We start from the raw sequence: 20,388 nt of genomic DNA, 5'->3' as shown, positions 1-20,388 counted from the left end.
CAATAGGGGAACAGTTGTTTTAACAGAAAAAAAAATCCAACATTTTCAAATAAGGATATTTTCAATAGAAAATATTGGAAAAGCCCAACTCAAACTTTTTCAAATATAGAAGAATTCATTGATTCAGTTCGCTGGGCAGTCCAGACTTTCAGCAGCTCCTCAGAGGGCTAATTCAGTGGCTCAGCGGTGTTTCTCCATTTTATCCGGGAAGTTGACTCCATCCTATGACTGGTTTCTCTAGTTTCTGTTGTGGTGCTTCCTGTAGCAGTCTCCCTCCTTCTAACATCTAGGGAGATTACATGCACGTTATCTCCAACATTAAATAAAAATCCTGACTTTTACCTGTTGATTCCTTTGCCCTGCCTGTAGCCAGGAGGATGCCCTGTGCTGGGGGGCTGGGGGAGTAACCACTGAAGCAAGGGGATTAGGTCAGCCTGATTTATTTAGACTGATGTGGGAGAAAAAACACAGTATCAATTCTATTATGATAGCAAGAAACCTCAAAATAAATTGTTCCATATGCCCTGCATCCCCAGGGTACAGTATCAAGGGATAAAAACATAGAGAAATAGGAGCTAAATTGATGACATTTGGATATTAGGCAATTAACTTTCATGAGCTCCATCCTAAAACACTACAATTTTCTCTCTTAAAACGTGTTTCTTCAGCTTTTTATTGTAATTATCAATGCATTTGTCTGTTCTGTGAGCAATATGAAGGAACTCCTACATGCATAGGAAGGCCCTCCGTGAATGTATCACTGAAATAGATCTGTCACCACGTAGGTCTTCTTTCTGTAGGTTTAAAAAATATTCACAGCGATTCCTTTTAGGTTCTTTGTGGTAACTAGGATACTTAAATGGCAGAACTGGAAAAGCAGAGGCCTATCCCTTGTCTCACTTCTATAAATTTTCTGTGTGACCTTCCATAAATTATTTATCATATCTGTTTCAGTCTACTGATGCAACTTGAGTACTTGATAATATGGTAGTTTTGTATTTTACAAACTTAGCTAAATTGGAACTGAAATTCCTAGAATTCCTTTCCCTATATGGTTCTGAGTTAGGATTAGCCACAAGTTAGTGATCTAAGTCATGTGAGATTCAAAAGGTGGAGGTGAAAATTCCATTTTATTTTCTTTTTCTTCTAAATGTCAATGAGGACATGCACGGTTGCAGCTCAGTATCCCTGGCTTATTTGATTGATGTGAGGTAGAGTTGGGGCTGGAGCTCCTCCAGCTCCTGTCATGTTCCATCCTTTTTTTGCCCTGAATCCTGAGGCCAATGTGAGAATTGCTCTGTGGTGCCAGGTACCAGCTTACCTTGTAGCTCAGCTGCTTCATTGAGGATGAAGGAAGTGAGTCACAGATACTAGTCAATCTCCTAGTCTACCCTTTGTATCCCTACTTTTTGCTTATATTTTCTTCCGTATTCCTAGCCTGCTGACCTCAGGCCCAATCCCAAAAAGCAGAAATTATGGACTTAATAGCCAACATAGTCAGCTCTTACAATCATTCATGGTCTAATACTTGGAATATATCTCTTATTCTATGCCACTCAGAATGGTCCTATTTCTCTGAATCCTGAGTGATATAAAAAATATTTATTGAATGTTTACTCTAATGTTAGTAAACATTCTATAGTATTGTATATATTTACCATGGTGTTATATAATGTTACTATCAGCACAGAGAATTTAAGTAATTCACCCCAAATCATACTTTTTCAAATTTATAAGAAGCTGGCTCAGGATTTTTTTAAACTTTGTTTGACAGTTAACTAGAGTCTATTCCCTTATCCACTGTCTCCTTTGTAGAATAAAAAACTGTTCTAGATATTCTTGAATTCTCTTATAGCTTGGAACTCTCTAGGAAATAGGTTCTGTTACATTATTAACCTCTAGAATAGTGTATCTCAAAGTATGGTCCAAGTGTCTTCTATATCAGAATCATCTAGAAGTTTGGTTGCAGGTATGGGGTGGGGTCCTGCATGTTTCTGGTTTTCTCAAGTGATTTTGATGCATAATGAAACTTTCCAACTACTCTCTGCCCACATGAGAATAATATGATAACATATAAGTGTGTGTGTGTGTGTGTGTGTGTGTGTGTGTGTTTATGCCAGCATATGAGCACCTGAAGAAGGAAAGGCTGGAAGGAGTCTTTTCAGAGGTGGCTCCCCCACCATGCTGACATTTTAAGTGGAGGGTTGTGTTGCAGCCTCAGGTTTGTAGTTCCAGAAGACACAAGCAATGGAGTTGATACCAGAAAATTCTAACAAAGTTTGACTCTGCTCTTCCTGGAAGCCCCTCTAGAAACAGCTCCAGAGATGTCTTCCATGAGACAAGCTGTCACGCGCCTGCCCCTTGACAGTGCCAGTAAGCAATTAGAGTAGCAGCAGCTGAAGGGGTAGCAGCACTATTTGCATACATCCTTACCACCCCTCTGTCATCTGCTGGGATTGTTAATTAGGAGTGTTTCTCTCGCTTCTCTGTGAGTTTATCATTCATTTATCTCCTCTTGGAAAGTCAAAACTGTACTACCCACTGGCTGAAATGAGCGGAAGTTCACACTGGTGACCCTGTCTCAACAGCCTCGGGGGCCAGCTTCTAGCTGCACAAATTGCACTGCAAGAAGGCAAGGCACCAGGATAAAAGCCTCAGGAAGGCTGCTGTGGGCATCATTAGCAGAGATGTAGGGCTGATAATGAGGCCTCTTCCACATAGATGCTGGCCTGGGGGTGCCAGCACTCCTGTCTGTGGAGAAGTAGCTCCCTCAGGCCTGAGACAGTCCCTTTTGCCCGTCAGGATGGAGTACAACAGTTTGCAATGGGCTTTCTATTCTCTGTCTCATTTGAGTTTCTCCCCACCAATGTTGATGAGGTAGGATAGGAGAAATAAAAAATAGGTAGAAAGGGAACATAAAGGAAAAACAAGGAAATATAGTTTTAGACTGTTTTCACATGCCTTTCCAGAACTATCACTCCTCAAACTCTCTCTTTGGCCTGTCACTACCAAATTTCTGGGAAATCTGGAAACCTACCTGGTACACTATCAATAAGCCCACCAACATAAAAAGGTTAAGCAAAGAGAGAAAACCTATAATTAAGCAGATAATGAAGTCCACATAAGCATGAGGATCCCGAAAATGACCAGATCACCATAAACCATCTTGAGATCACCAGAGTGATATCGCTTCAACATACCTTCCCATAGCCAGCTCTTACCAAGGCTCTTTTAAAAGAGAAAATTGAAAATCCCAAAATGCACTTCTTTATCTGGAATGTCCCACATTCTCCTTTGAAGGTGTATTCTTTGTTTTCCTAAATAAGTCTCTGAGTCTCTACTAACACGTGCTAAAATTCTTTCCCGTCATTATGTTAACGGCCCCACTTGTCCTACTGGGTTCTCACTTCTCTTTAGGAACTTCTTGGGACTTTCTTCGAGAGCTATCTCTTCTCTCATAACTTTGGTATGAACAAACTAAGGAACTTGGAACTTGACTGCTGAAAATGTTAATAATTAAAAATTTATTCATTTCTTTCATGCCAAACTTCTTTCACAAAATGTGCCACTTCTTAAAAGTATTTTATTCTTTTCTAGATGTAACAATATGAGTTGAATATCAGGTGCCAGGAACAATATTTGGCAAATTACTTAAGTGGTGTTATTTACTCCTCACAGTAGCCTCCAAAAAATATCATCAGAGCTACTACTGTACAGATGAGGAAACTGAGGTTCATGTCAAATCTTCTCAGAAATAATTTCATGGGGTTTGGGGAAGGATTGGTATAAGTAAACGCTGCACACAGAGGCATGGGCTAAAGAAAATGCTGACTACTGAGACTGCACCTTTGCTCTGACCTGACAGGGAAAGACTGAAGGCCAAAAGCTGGGCCTAAAATTTCTCCTTGCATGAGTGACTTAAGTTGCCAAGACCAGGCAAAAAGAAACTAATTTCACGTTGTTTTGAGCTTATAATGAAGCTGAACATGAAAGGTGGCTCTTCTTTTTCTGTGAACGAACTCTCACAGTTGCTTCCTTGCATTCTGGGCTGACTTTCCTAATAGGACTTGACCTCTGGCTGCTGTATCACACGTTGGTTTTGCTCTAGAAGATGGAAGAAAAAAAATCCCCCTACGTCTGACTCTTCTTAAGACCAATTCAAGTAGAAGTTCCCATCACAGGCTCAGGTGCACATCCAGTTGTCCTTCCACAGATGCAAGAAATTATTTCCAGGACCCCCTGTGGACACCAGAATCCTCAGATGCTCAAGTCCCTTGTATAAAATGATGCAGTGTGTACATATAACCAGCACACACTCTCCTATATAATTTAAATCATATCTAAAGTATTTATAATTCCTACTGCAATATAAATGTTATATAGTTATACTGTATTGTTTAGGGAATAATGACAAGAAAAAATTCTGTCTGTGTTCAGTATAATTTTTCCTTTCTTAGCTTGATCCCCAGCGTGATAATGGTATGGAGGGATGGTGGAATTTGAAGAGTGAATACTAGTGGGAGGTGATCAATTGGGGGTAATCACACTGAGAAGAATTTTCTATTCTTGGTTGAATTTGTGGATTCAAAGTCTAAAGAAGGCAGACTGTACCTATCAACATGAATTTTAGATGCTTATATTTCCTGTGTTGGAAGATATTTCAGTAGACATTTAACTCAGACTCCTACATGGTATGATAATTACCGCCAAAGTTGAAGGGATTGCTACAGAATCAAGTGTCTTTTCTCTCTACTGGATATCTTGAATTCTGTAGTATCCTATCACCCTGAAACACCATAGCAGTGGGTAACAATGTTAAAATTATTCATTTAGAAAAGAATTTGTAAATTATTTGAAGAAATGAATTGTGACTGGTGTGTTTATTTCTGATTTTCAGAGTTATAACCCACAGACTAGCACACAGTGGATTCTATCTACATAAGTGTTGAGTGAATAAACAAGTAAATTAATGAGTGAATGAATAAATGGACAGATTTCCTAGATTTCCTGACAAGTTTCACATAATTTGATTGAAGTAGCGTAATGTCTCTTACCTTGATTCCCTGTTTCCTGGGCCTCTGCTCTAAGCTGTGATGAGACATATGCTCCATATGAATGCTCCCAATACAGTACTTTTTCATCAAGTAACTAATCTGCAAAAAGTACTTATTGATCCTCTCAGTGTACTTGGAATATAAGAAAATATTAAGAATTAAGTGACTGGAGTACAGGATCATGACTCTGAATCCTGTTGCTTAATATTTCTTGGAATGCCCAGGGTAAATGTATGCCAGATACCAGGCATTCCCCTAACCTATTGCCAACCAAGCAGGTCACAATACTACCTTCCTCACCATTCTCAAACCCAAACCCATAGTTTGCCATTTAATCATGAGGAAAGGCCAGCCTTGAACAGAACTAATACCACCACCAATGACAACAACAATAAAAGAATTTGTGTTAATACAGATTTATCTAATGCCTCTGGAAATATGGTCAATCAATACTCTCTGCTGTGACCAATCCATACAAACAAGGCTTCTTAATTTGTTGTTCAAAGCTTTGTCATTGGTCTGTGTTTTTTTTTTCATTTCTTAAATATATCCAAGGCTGCAAATAAAGAGGTTTATTGAACTCACAGTTTTGAAGCTAAAAGTATAAGATCAAGGGGATCCATCAGTTGAGTCTCTGTTAAGGGCTTCAGGGTATATGACATCATGGCAGGAGCACATGTGAGATGGAGTAACCACGTGGCAAGACAGAAAGTCAGAGAACTGGGTGGGTCCAGTTAGACTATTTCCTATGATGTGGGAACTGGGGTCCCACGAGAACTATGTTAATCCCTCTGAGTGTGATTACCCGCAATCAATTGCCTCCCATGTATCCACTCTTCAAATTCCACCACCCCTCCATACCGTCACCACACTGGGGACCAAGCTTCCATCCAATGACCTTTTGGGAGACACATTCAATCCAACTCAAAGGGCAGCAACTTTCCACAGTCCTATTGTGGACTATAGTCAACTAACTTGGAGTTCCAAAACCACTTTCCCTAGGCCCTGCTGAGCATCCCAGCACATCCTCACCACCTCTTGGCTCTCAGGTCTCCCCCTGTGGCCAGGCCCTCCTCAGCCCCCTCTGCCCACTGTTTCTCCAGGACCATTCAATGCTCCCCTCCTATTTGAACTGACTCTTGACTGTTTCTCCTCCCACATAGAAAGGAAGATACGAAGGCAGGAATCTCTTGACAAAATGTTTGGATTAGTTCTATACTTCTTAGGTATAAACATTTGGCCCACTTACTTAATACCTCAAACACTAATTTTCTAGCCTAGACAAATTAAGATAATATCTGCTTTACAGCATTCTGTGCATTAAGTGATAACTGTAGTCATCCAAAGGCTGAATTTACTAAGGGTTTTCTAGGTTCCAGTTGCACAGTGACATATATATATATATATATATATATATATATATATATATATATATATATATGGCAGGTATTTAATAAATACTATTCAATGTTATTAAACATTTATACAATGGATTTATAGAGCATGTATCATGAAGAAAGTAATTATTAGATTCAGCATAGGATCTGTCTTCACTGTCTTCTCTTCCATTTTTTTTCCCTGAACACAAAAGAAGGGAAATAAAAGCAGAATTAGTGATTTAATATCCTATGTTCCACAACCTATCCATCTCTATATCCCATGTCTAGTCATTTAAATTTCTGTTGCATGAACTACTGAAATATCTAAAATAACAATAATAAGTGTGAGTGTGGTTTTTTAAATCCTTTTTGCATCAATCAAGTGACATTGTCACGTAACATTTTATTAAGCCAATCTCACTGTTGAGCTAAGAGAAGAGTCTTGTGAAGGACGTGATAATTATCTTGAAATACATAAAAGCCTCTCATAAAAAAAATGAATTAGACTTTGCCTATGTGTCCTCAGCAGAAAATCATAATTCATGGCTGGAGGTTCTCAAAAAGGCAGATTTCTCCAAGATGTAGCGTGAGGAGTCAGCACATCCCTTCAGTGTGGGTGTGTCTGTGTGTGTCTGTGTGATTGGAGATGGTGGTCACTGAATTAATAGTCTGGGGCATGAGACTCTTGTGATAGGCCAGGGACCAAAGCAGAATAATGAAGAAACCATTGACAAGGATTGCATTGACTCCATTTTTAATTAACAAATTGGTTCCATTCTAAATTGAGAAAAGTGCACTTTACCAGAATCATCTCCATCCCTCAAGCACATTCACACAAGTGTGCACATGCACACACACACACACACAAAACAAAACAAAACTGATGTTTGTCCTTGGAGCTGATCTAATCTCAGTAGCTCTCTGCAAAGAAGAATTGACAGCCTCGGGGCAATGTCAGAAACTACAGAAGACCATTCTTTGTTCAGTATCCCTCAGGGACCTTGCACTCATCCTGTGCCTGCCTATGAAATTTGGCTGATGACCAGAACCAATGGAGGTTTAGGGTGTGAGGACCCCATAATTCAAACTTAAATCATTTTATATCAGATAAGGAAGGAAACCTTTCATCAAGAGGAACGTTTCATCAAGGGGTAAGGTTTCCTAGAAGGAAATAAGGGGTGGAAATTTGGATAGAGACTCTTAAATAATGAGGTACTTGATATGACAAGGGGAGGGAACCACTGAACCTGAAGACCGAAGATTCAGGTGACAATAGGAAAGTAGCCACCGACATCCACTTACAGGTCTCTAATTTCCTTCATTTTTGAAACTCACAGTAACATTCACAACTTCTGGAGCTCTTTTTAGTCTAATATTTCTCCTCTATGTCATCTTTAGAAAAGAAATTTTCCTGAAACCATAAATTTTGAGATACTAGTTTTGAAAAAATGAAGAAACCAAGGCAGGAGAGGAAGAAGCCCTTATGTTCCCTCTGCCATACCACAGAGATGGAGACTGTTTCCTCATCTGCTAGTAGAACTAGTCAGAAATAACATGTCATTTTCAAGTTGAGGCTTTAAGAGACGCACTTTTGCCCCCTCTGAGGCCGCCATGTAAAAATGTCAGTTTAACCTAAGGAAGAATGGCCACTTGGAGGAGAATGGAGTGATCACAGGCAACTGTTACCAATTTCCAGAAGTGGGAATAAAGCCATCTTACTCCTAGCCCAGCCAAGCTCTCCAGCTGCACGCAGCCCAAGGGAGCCCGGGTGAAATTGGCAGAGCAGCTCCTCAGCCAACACTCAGAATCATCAAAAATAATAAATTCTTGTTTTAAGCATTAAGTTGGGGGTAACTTATTAAGCAAAAGCCTATTTACTGGACCATGAGCTCCACATGATGCCCAGAGAAAGTGAAGGGCAACCAGAGAGAAGTCAGAAGTAAAAAGAGAGCTCTCCAATGCTGGGGGCAACCCCAGAGAGCGGAGTCATGAGCCGAGATACAAGGAAAGGGCCTTTCCAGCACAGATTAGAGAATGCTGCTCTTGGAAAAGGAAGGAAGGTGACTCAGTGGACTCCCGAGGGCTAAGAAGGAATTTTCTATCAAAAATGTTGAGTATTCCAACAACAGGACTTTCGAGCATGGGTAGGAGGCAGTTTGGAAGGCAGAACCTGAGGGCTATGGAGCTGCGTCACCAAGGCTACTTTCAACAGCACACACTGAAGCAAGCTCTCCAAGTCTTAATGTAAAGATGGCGGTTTGTGCATAATTATGTCAAATGCGTCACATTACCTTTAAAACAGACCCTGGTTTATCACAATCAGAAGTAAAGTGTATTTGAGAGTGTGAATTCCTCTGTGTGTAGAGCTGATTGACACTAATCTGGTCAGAATGCTCAGATCACACATGCACAAACTCACAATAGGCACTGGAGAACTGTGAGGGTGGGTACCCAGGAAAATATCCAGCTCACAAATGAGGCCTTTGGGCACAGACTATATCTTTTGGGGTGAGGCCCTGTTGTTACCATCAAGTGAATGTGCATTACGATCATAATGTGGCCAACAGCAATAATAATAGCATTGATGGGAAACACTCCAGCTCCCCACTGCCCTCTTACTGCCTGTTACAGATCTGTCACTCAGGTGAACTGTCTCTCTCTTCCTTTCCAGAAATGTTCACAAATGCCAAAGGGTATGTTTAGCCCTGAAACAAAGTGCTGCCTCCTTTCAGAAGCAGGTAGACCGCTCTGAAATCCTCTCAGAAGGCTGCATGCAGACTTGACATGGGCTCATCACACCACCTTTCACCAAAATGCTAAGGGGGATTTAAGCCATGTGGGATGCTTGTCAAAGGTTATATGGTTTTTCTTACTGCCAAGAAATGCAATAAGTCTCCCAACACTGAGTGTACTCATTCTGAACTCCATATGGACATCCTCACTGGATTGAGTAGGGCCCTGAATTAGAAAACACTTTAAAAAGAAGAATCATAAATTGCACTCACAAACTCATTAGGCTTTAGCTCCATTCATGAGAAACACAGTCCAACCATAAAGGGTCCATATATATGCATATTTTAATGCAAAGTAAAAGGAACCCAGCAAAAGTATTTCCAAGTGGATAACAGGTGAGGAAAATATACTCAAATTTTTTCAATGGAAAGAAAACTTAAAAGTACATAACTATAGAGTTTTCTCTGCAAAAACAGAGCTTGCTCTACCAGAGGACAGGTAGGCCTTTCTTACTTCAATAAAAATATTACCTAATGTCAGGCACCATGGCACACACCATGTAATCTCAGAAGTTCAGAAGGCTGATGCAAGAGGACTTCGAGTTCAAAGCTAGCCTCAGCAAGTAATGAGGCCCTAACCAACTTAGTGAGACCCTAACTCTAAATAAAATACAAAAAAGAGTTGGGGATGTGGCTCAGTGCTTAAGTGCCCCGGGTTCAATTCCCAGTACCATAAAAAAAAGAATATTATCTAAGGTAAAGCTTCTCAACCAGATTGATTGTTTCCTCCTTTGAAACTTGCCTGAGAAAGGAGAGACATTTTAGGAGCAAATAAAAGAATCTTTGACCTTGTCCTGGCACAAGCTCACTGGGGGAACACTGGTAAGTCCCATCTCAGATTGTTTGTCTATAAAGTGAAGAGGTACCTTCCAGATTCATGAGCTGGTGACATCTCTGTGTGTCACCCCCTCAGTTTCACTCTGTATTGCAGTATTCAGAGTCACATACTGAATAAATCCCAGCTGGTGATTATAGATGGGCCATTTAGAGGATAGGGCCAGTCAAGGGAGGCAGCCCCATTTCCCACAGGCCTAGATACAGGTCACCAGGAGACACATGATCTGACTACATGTGCTGTTTCCACTTTTATTGTCACTCTTAAAGGAGGTCTTTTATTCAATACTGGAAGCTGGGACAGGAAGCAGCCAATGAGAGGACGGCTAAGCCTTCAGGGTCAGAAGAGGCTGAGCTGTCATGGCCTGTGGGAGGGCACCCAAGCTTGAAGTGTAGCATATGACTAAAGGAGCCCAGGATCAGATGAACTGCCCAAGGAGGCAGCTGAGCTATAATTAATAAATCGCCATTTAACACTTGGGTTTCTTATCTGGGAAGGATTATTTAGGATTATATAGGATTCAACCAGAATTCAATGCTGTAACCCAGAACTGGAAAGACAAGAAGCTTCATGTTGAAGTTTGGCTGGGAAAGGGGTTTAGTGTTATGCCCAGGATGCTCTACTTAGGAGCAAGGCCATAGGCAAAAGCAGATCAGAGATCGACTTAAGTGAGATGTAAAAGCTGGAGTATGGCAATGATGATGAGCTGTGTGCCTCAAGGACCCAGGATTTAGTTCCAGTTCTTTTGGGCAAACACATATCTCTTAGCCTTGTTTCTACTTTGTAAAATTGGAAGAATAATCCTAATCCTGTCTATCTCATGGAATGATGCTGTAAAGCTAATAGGAAAACTTGCCTAGAAAAATACCTTGTCCGCTAAAGAATATCATAAACCAATAGTTAAAAAACATAACTGTAAGGACAGGCAAATAAAAGAAAAGGTGATCGCTCCCTGGGTTTCTTCTTTTTCTCTGTGTATATGGTACTAGGGATTGGACCCAGGGATTGGACACAGGCTAGGCAAGTGCTCTACCAGTGAGCTACATCCATGACCCTTTTAATTTTATGTGAGACAGGGTCCCACTAAGTTGCTGAGGCTGCCCTCAAACTTGTGATCCTCCTTCCTCAGCCAACAGAATAGCTGGGATTACGGGTCCATGCCAGTGCGTTCAGCCTGGGTTTACTCTTTTTTATTTATTTATTTATTTTAATGTTAGTACATTTTCTACAAAACAGTGGGGGTTAATTTTGACATATTCCTAAATGTATATAACATGGTTTTCTACATTTTAATTCTCAATTCTATCCTCTTTCCTCCCTTCCTCTCTCTCCCTAATCCCCTTCCTCTGGTCAGTTTAATTACTCAGTTTACTCTTCAATGACATTACAAAAAAAGATCACTTTGCAGAAGAAATTGCAGTTCTTCTGCATCCTCAGCCAACCAAATGTTCATTAAAAAAAAAGAGATAATTGGAAACAAATTGTGATGTATTCATTTTAATAGAATGCCATTCAGCAATAAAAAAGGAACGTTTATCAATACATGTAATACTGTGTATCATCTATAAAAAAGTATAAACTAGTGACACTCAATTCTTGATACAGAAATGTTGCATTGAATGAAAGAAGCTATACAATAGCATAGCTACTACGGGAGTCCATTTATATAATGTCTGCTGTTTCTTTAATCATAATTTGTGAGTTGGGGATATAGTTCAGTTGCTAGAGTGCTTGCCTTGTATGCACAAGACCTCGGGTTCAATCCCCAGCACCATAAAAAGAAAAAAATCAGTAATTTGTGCCTCTTTGGTAACTTGCCAAATTTGATTTAGCTTTGTCTAAATCCCTGAATTTCTTTAAATGTCTATAGATGCTAAAAAATGACATTTCACCTAACATTAGTAATTTGTGGTTTGTCTTTATTTATTTAATTATTTTTTCTGATCAAGCAAGGCTACTTGCTTGAGATACAGCAATCTTAAATTTTTTCATAAGTTAGCTTTGGTTTTGAGTGATTTCTCATACTGTTTTTCCATTTTCTATTTCACTGATTTCTTTTTTCCCTTCTCTTTACTTTGACTTTAATCTGTTCTACTTTCTTCTAGATTCTTAAGAATAAAGCATACAGAATAAAATAGAAAAATCATGGCATTTGCAGGTAAATGGATGGAGTTAGAGAAGATAATGCTAAGTGAAGTCAGCCAATCCCCAAAAACCAAATGCTGAATGTTTTCTTTGATATAAGGAGGCTGATTCCTTGTGGGATAGGGAGGGGGAGCATGGGAGGAATAGACAAACTCTAGATAGGGCAGAGGGGTTGGAGGGGAAGGAAGGGGGCAGGGGGTAAGAAATGATGGTGGAATGTGATGGTCATTATTATCCAAAGTACATGTAAGAGGACATGAATTGAAGTGAATATACTTGGTATACAACCAGAGATATGAAAAATTGTGCTCTATATGTATAATAAGAATTGTAATGCATTCCACTGTTATATACAAATAAAAAATTAAAAAAAAAAGAATGAAGCATACAAGATCTCTTATTCCCACTTAAAACTATGAATTTTGGGGGGTTGGAGTGGTGACTCAGTGGTAAAGTGCTTGCTTGCCATATGTGAAGCCCTGGGTTCGATCCTTAGCACCACATATAAATAAATAAATAATCCATTGACAACTAAAAAAAATTTTTAAAAAACTATGAATTTTTCTCTAAGTACTATTTTAACTGATTACGCAAATTTTGATCTGTTGTCTTTTCATATTATTCGGTCTAAAATATTGGCAAATTTCCTTCCTGGTCTTTGATCTTTTGACACATTGTTTATTTTAGAATGTGTTAATTAATTCTAAATTGTTGGTGTGTTTCCATATATATTTCTATTGTGGTTTTTCAACTTAATTCCATTATGGTCACATATGTGTTTCCCACGATTTTTAAAATTTAATTTAGGAAGGTTTAGATGTTTGCCCACCATGTAGGAAATCTTGCATTTGAGAAAAATCTGTGCATTCTATAGAAGACTTCACTCAACATTTTTTTATTTCCAGCATTTGTTTTCTCTTTTCTGTTTTTATTGTTTTATGTTATTTTAAAATAGTCTTTCTAACAGCAATGTTGACCTTCACCCAGTTTGTCTGGGTGGGCTTACTAGTAGAGCCGAAGTGAGTTTTGTGACTGGAGTCTAGGAGACTTGTGTTCAGATCTAAAAGGTGATGCAGATGGCACTTGGTCTTCTTGGGGCACCTGCTTTTGAAACTCAGCCACCATGCCATGGGAAAAAAGCAAAGAAACCACATGCAAAGGCCAAGTTTAGATTTTGTTCAGTCCCATAGTCAGTATCAACCTTTAGCCATGTGATGCCTTAAGCTTCAAATGATTCCAGATCCCAGTCTTCAATCAACCTCAGCCTGATGTGTGAACAAGAGACAAATGGTCCCTGACAACTCCTGCCCAAATGCTAATGTAGGAGCCAAACAAATCAATGTCCTTCAAAGCCACTAAATATGAGATGGTCTGTTAATCAGCAATCAATAACTAGAACATTATATTTTCTCCCTTTAGTGGTTATTAAGAGTACAATTAGTGCTTAAGGCCCTCAATTAAAAAAAAATAAGTAAATAAAAGGAATCCCTACATTCACAAAAATGTGAAGACTGACTGAGCTAGGAATTTTAACTGATAAAGAAGAGTATAGCAGAGGCCATTGTACTAATGTTATTCATTAGTTTAATAAAAGCCTATTCTCTGCCTGTAAAAACTAAAAAGATTTTTTCTGAAACCAGATTCTATCTCGCATAGCAATTATTTTGACAATGTGTTTTCCTTTACCCTTAATAATGAATTTATTTCCTATCAAGGCGTAATTTATTTTTTTGAAAACAAAAATGTTTTGCCTCTCTTGATGTAGACAAAACCAGGTGAGTTTAAAAAAATTGGGAAAACAGGCTCTTTGAAAATTATTTCTGCCAATTTGTCTTCTTTCCTTCCTTTCTGCCCACACTTCTTCCCCATGGTCCCTTGCACACACTCTCAAATGTGGTGACAACAATTTTCAATAACAACCAGATTAAGCCTTGTGTGGAGAGAAAGATTTTAAAAATTGGAGCTGGTGGGGCTGGAAGCACCTGCAGGGGTTTCTTCCATTCTCCTTCAGGTGACTCATGCGGAAAGCGCTCTGCTGCTCGTGCTTAGAGATAACAGCAAATCTCCAATGGCCTGGAAAATATTTATGAGGCCTTACAAGTGGGAACGGACTGTGTAAACTATCTTGGACAGAAACATCACTTCCAAATAAACACCAAGACACACTGATCTGGTGAAGGGGACCCAGTGGGACAAAGCATTTGAATTCAAGACTCGTGATCTTTGATGTTATGTTTTAAAACAACTGACAAGGACAAGTGACTTCAGATTCATCTTTTAGGGAGTCTAAGAACCTAATTAACTTATGAGGAACTTTCCCTCAGAAAAAGGCACAAGGACACAGAGTGTGCAATTTTTATTACAACTTTTTATCAAAAATTGTGCTTCAGGTTAAGAACCTCTGCCCAATGATGGACTGTTGCATGTGGAACGTGAGCTTACTGGCTTGGATTCACTCAATTGCTGTTCATTGTAGCCTACTATATGTCAGACACTGAACTAGACCCTTCTACCTGTGCTTCAACATAATGAGAAATAAACAATTGCATTTGACAGACCAGCACCCTTTTTTTTCTTTCCTCTTTTCTTCATAACAACTATTATGTGCCAATGATTTCATGTTTATCCAAAGAGTGCATTTTCAGAAATATTAATCCAGTCCAAAGCCTGTATTTTAAATATAAGAAAACTAAAGCCCAGAGAGAGAAATAACATAATAATATGCTTTAAGTCAGATAGTGAGTTGCTACAGACTGAATGTAGACTCCAGGTTTGTTTCCCAGGCCTGTGCTCTTCAACTGCATTCCTCTTCAGTGAGAAGTGGACTCTAGCTCTAGGGATGTCACGTCATTAAGGTGTGGGTTACTCCAGAAGCTGAGCTTGGGATGAAGTTTAGTTTGGAGATGAAAGAAACAGTGGAGAAGGGAACAGGAAATGAGAAAGAGATGGCAATGGATAGAGGGCCGCTAATCAAATCAGCTATTGGCATCTGTGAATGTATCTTAATCCTATTATTCTGAGGAGCAGTTCAGGACACAGATCTTAAAGTTATCCTATGCAAGAGACAAGGGAGCTGGGCTCCTTGGTATGTAGGAAGGGAACTAAGTCAGCATCCCTCATGATGGGCTGCCGTGGCCAAAGAAGATTCTTCATCAAAGAAATGCAGGTGCTGGCAATTGCAAGTCACTTGGCATATTGGCATATGCAAAAGGTAAGGGAATACAGTTGGGTCACTGATAATATATCCTTTATGTGTATATTCACATACATGGTCTGATCTATGGGCTAGTGCACTGTGCATTTGTTAGGGAATAGGGAAACTTGGCTCCTTGTTTAATATGTTTAAGCTCCATTTGGAAATCCACAACTAAACACCATTTGGAGACCCAGGAAAGTGCTTTTGCAGACAGCAGCCAAGATAATGAGGGGTTTGTGAAGCAGGCAGAGTAGGATGATGGCTTTGGGTTTATTTAGCCCTTCAGAAGGGAAAGTTGAAACAGAGCTTAATTGTAATCTACTGAGTCCCAACATTTTACAAATTCTGTTAATTCTATATTCATGACGTTCTTTTCCACCCCTCAGGTCTTTGTTTAGGCTCTCAATATTTATCATCTAAACCAGTTATCTTAAGAACAATAAATCTAATGCTCCTTTTTTTTTTAAAGGAGAGAAACAAAACCAAAACATATTTCATGATGCCTCATTTAGTACCTGAAATGAAAGTCATAGAGAGATAATATAACCTATCAACATGTATTATTTATCCAATAACAATATAATGCCCTAATACATGGGGAAATAAAGTAATTTGTGATGAAATACTGATACATTTTAGTCATGTAATTACTAGCGTGCATTCACACCAGAGCACACCACAAGTAGTCGGAGACTCGTGCCTCTTTGTGGAATCACTGGGAGCTGTACTTTTGATGCAGCTCAGCACAGGTGTTTTATGTTGGAATTAAAATATCACTAACACCATGTCTATATGTAAAATAGACTTAAATTCTAGAATGCCACTATCATTAAAAGATATATTCAACTTTTACATGCAATACAAGACAAGTCTTAGTCATTTGGAGCTGGCCTCTGCAATGTAAAATGGCTATAATTCTTGGTTCCTGTCCACCAATACCAACAGCAAACCAAACAATTTCACAAAATTTCAAATGCCCCCTGTGAGAAGCAATGACTCATTACAATAAAATCCTTTGCTCCCAACCTTTATTATTTATTTCATCTATCCTCCATATCACCACCCAGTGAATTTCCTAGTACACCAGTTGAACCAAGTTTTCCATGGTTCCTTCCCTTCCAAATTCTTTCTACCTAGTAAGGACTTCAGGGTTGGTCCATCTAACAAGAGTTTCAAAAGCTGGAGCCAGAGCCACAATATGTTATTATGCAGGTATTGTGTTACTCAATCCCAGAGAGGTGGGGGATTTCTTACATCTGCTGATGGAGGTAATGTGTGATATTAAAAACAAAGAAGTGTATCTACTCTAGAGTCTGTATATAAAGATGACATTATTACCTGTATGTATGGGTATGAAGGCACAAATGGTGTAACTGTACATCATGTACAACCAGAGAATTCAAAATTTGTGCTCCATTTGTGTAAAAGTATAAAGTAAAAATTATTTTTAAAAAAGAGAGAGAAAGAAAGCAGGGCTGATGTACCACTAACCGCTCTAAGAAGCCCTGATTTGCTCTTGATTTCAGAGAAGTATGGAAACACTATCAAGACCCCTCCCATATTCTCTTCTGTCCTGATGATGTAGAGGCTGAAGCTGGTACTGCTGTTAGCTAGGACTTGAAGTGCCTTGCCCACGTGTGTGTGTGTTCCCTCTCTGTGATTGCTAGGTCTAGGTTACTGGGGATCATGGACGATAAGCTCTTCATGGCCTGGTGCAGTGAAAAGTGATGGGGAATGGGTTAGGGTGAATGTGAAGAATGGTAAATGGATTTATCAAATCAGAGTTGACAACTTTCTCTTCTGGAAGCAATAGACTTCTGGGTTCCTCAGGGGTTGGTGGTACCAAGAAGACACAGAAAGCATCAGAAACTAAAAATCATCTCCTACTTCCTGCATCATCAGGATAGTCCTCCCATCATCCTGGTTACTTATATCTATGCAATTCCCCTGATGACCAAGGAGAATGAATGTGGACAAGGATGGGAATAGATGTGGAGTTGAGGGAGGCCTACCCTTGGATAAAAGTAGTTTGCTGTAAACAAAATTTCTTTGAAACCACACTGTTTGAAAACTAATTTATTTTCCTATTATATAATACATCAGTGTTTATTTTTATACATATTTGGGGATATATGTACGTATTTCTGGATTTACATGTGTATACACACACACTCAAGGAAAGAAAGAAATACATATGCAAAGAAAGCAGCTTTGAACAAAATCAAGAGAACTCAAAGAATAGTTGTCATCCTTCTTCTATGGCTTCAAATCACCACCAGTGGTATAATTGCCTGGATTTGTGAAGTGTTGTATTGTGCTTAAATTGTTATTTGGAGAACTACAGGATATGCTCAGTCCTTTCCAGTTTCCTAGAGGTACTGTTGTAATGATAGTGCTCAGGGAGTATGGATTTAAAAGAAGATCAGCACTTTCAAGAAAAGGAGTATAAGTTGGCTTGGAGGGAAAATCCTCAGTAGTACCTGTATGAGAATAGATGTTTGCTTTTAGAATCTATTTGATTCTGAACATATGGACGTCAGTACGGATGGTGGCAAGGAGAGTTGATCAATTAATCCAACAAATATTTACTGAATCTTTCCTTATAAATGCTAGATGGTGATGAGAGCTAAGATTGATGAAGATGTGGAGAATTTTAAACCACAACCCCCCAAAAGGGTGACATGAGCTATGGTAGGAGAGCTGAGGGATCATTAAGAAGAGTGAGTTTTTCTTCATGGACCAGGTGGTCTTGGTAATAGTTGGGAACTACAGCAGGGGAAACTGGGTCCACTTTGAAGTTCTTTCAAGAATGGTTGCATAGATCTTCAGGTTTCCAGAAATATACTTGACCATAAAACTTTAGGCCTGGGAATGCCAGGACTTCTCCTATCCCTGATTAGAGTGTTAGTGTGATAGCACACCACAATGGCCCTTTGCAGACACTGGCCTCTGCAGCCAGTACAAACTGAGCAGACCTCCTTCATGAGCTCCTCCCCACTCTGGGCTCCTAGATGAAGGCATCTGCCCATACTTAGCAGGTGGATGGAATGGCAGCAGCATTTTGGATTTGGGAGCTTTTCCACTGCTGGGAAGTCACTGTCAAACTTAACACCAGGCCTGGAGAGAGAGCCAGCCTTCCGGGAAATGTGGCCATCTGCTTGTAAGTGGCAAGAGAAGACTGCTTTTAATCTGGAATTTAATCTGGTTTCTCTTCCCAAAACTTTACCAAATCCATGTTTCGCTAGGTCACTTATAAACTCCACAGGAAAAAAAATCTCAGTCTTCGCTTGTTAGTCGGCTTTTCACCACTGTGGCAAAATACCTGAGAAAATCAGGTATTTAGAGGATTTATTTGGGCTCATGTTTTCAGAGGTTTCAGTTGGTGGTTGACTGACTGAAGGCAGAAACATCATGGCAGAAATGTGTGGCAGAAGAAATGTTCAATGTTCCCCTCCTGGCAGCCAGAAAACAGAGAGAGGAAGGGGCTGGTGACAAATAGCGTTCCCAAGGACACACCCCCAGTGACCTAGCTCCTTCAACCAGGTCCCATCTCCTGCAGTTTCCATTGCCTTCCAATAGTTCATTCCAATTGGTCATCAGTGGATTAATCCATTCCAATTGGTCATCAATGGATTAATCCACCGTGAGGTTAAAGCCCTCATGCTCCAATCACTTCCTCAGAGAGCCACCTCTGAATACTGCTGCGCTGGGGACCAAGCCTTCAACATATAAACTTTTGGGGGACATTCCAGACCCAAACCATAGCATCATTTTATTTAGCTTGGCAGAACTGACACTGCCAGCCACTTCTTGATGTCTCCCCTTGCCTCCTTTGACATCATACCACCCTGTACCACCCTCTCACTTGCTTCCACTTGCTTCCTCTACTTTGTCTTTAAAACAAACATGTCTGTTTTAATACATTCTCTGTTGCCTTAACCAAATACTGGATAGTGAGTAACTTAGAGAGAATAAGAGTTCACTTGGTGCTGTAGGCTGTGATGCCCAAGAGCATGGTGCCTGCTGGTGTGGGCCTTCCTGCTGCATCATAACATGATGGAGGGCACCATGTGGACTGACAGAGCAAGCTCCCAGCTCAGGTCTCCTCCTTTTCCTATAAAGGCACTAAGGCCATCACAGGGACCCCACCCTCACAACCTATAATCTACCAAAAACCTCACCTCCAAACGCCATTAACATTAATTTGAGTATAAGACTTCCAATACATTAATTTTGGGGGGACACACTTAAATCATAGAAATGTCCAAGGTACAATATAAACCTCTCTTCTTTTTATTTAAGAAAGGTACTTAAACGAACGTACTTCTTAAAATTTTAATCTTTTTTTGTTTTGTTCTGTTCTTGACCGCTGAGTTACATCCCCAGTCTTTTTTTTTTTTTTTTGTATTTTATTTAGAGAGAGAGTCTCACTGAGCTGCTTTGGACTTCACTCAGTTGCTGAGGCTGGCTTTGAACTGGCAATTCTCCTGCCTCAGCCACTGGGATTACAGGCGTGCACCACCGTGCCTGATTTATCATTTTAATCTTTTAAAATGTATCCATTTTAATCAATTGAAGAAACCATTTGGCTTATTTTTCAATTCCCAGTGATTATGATCCTGTGAGGCCTATTGACCAACATCGGAAGATAGTTTCTTCTCTAGTTTTTCTACTAGTTGACAGTGAAATTACAAATCCTATACTTGTTGCTTCCCCATGACCCAGAGCCTCCTTGACTTATTAAACCTGACTCGTCGTGAGTAATTTCCTTTACTGTCCTCTGTTATCCTTCAGGTCTCAACATAGACGTCATTTTTTCTTAGAAGTCTCGCCTGACTGGTCTCCTTCACTAAAAAACTCTTTCATTTATGTTTCCCAGAGTTTAAAATATTTACTCTTACATACCCCATATCCCACACAATTGTATTTGCTGATTACCTTTTTACTTACTTTCCTAAAGAATATATATTTTATGTACTAGTTTGAG

The sequence above is a fragment of the Callospermophilus lateralis genome, chromosome 10, assembly GCF_048772815.1.
Source record: "Callospermophilus lateralis isolate mCalLat2 chromosome 10, mCalLat2.hap1, whole genome shotgun sequence".
NCBI lineage: Eukaryota > Metazoa > Chordata > Mammalia > Rodentia > Sciuridae > Callospermophilus > Callospermophilus lateralis.
This window is presented reverse-complemented; position numbering follows the sequence as displayed.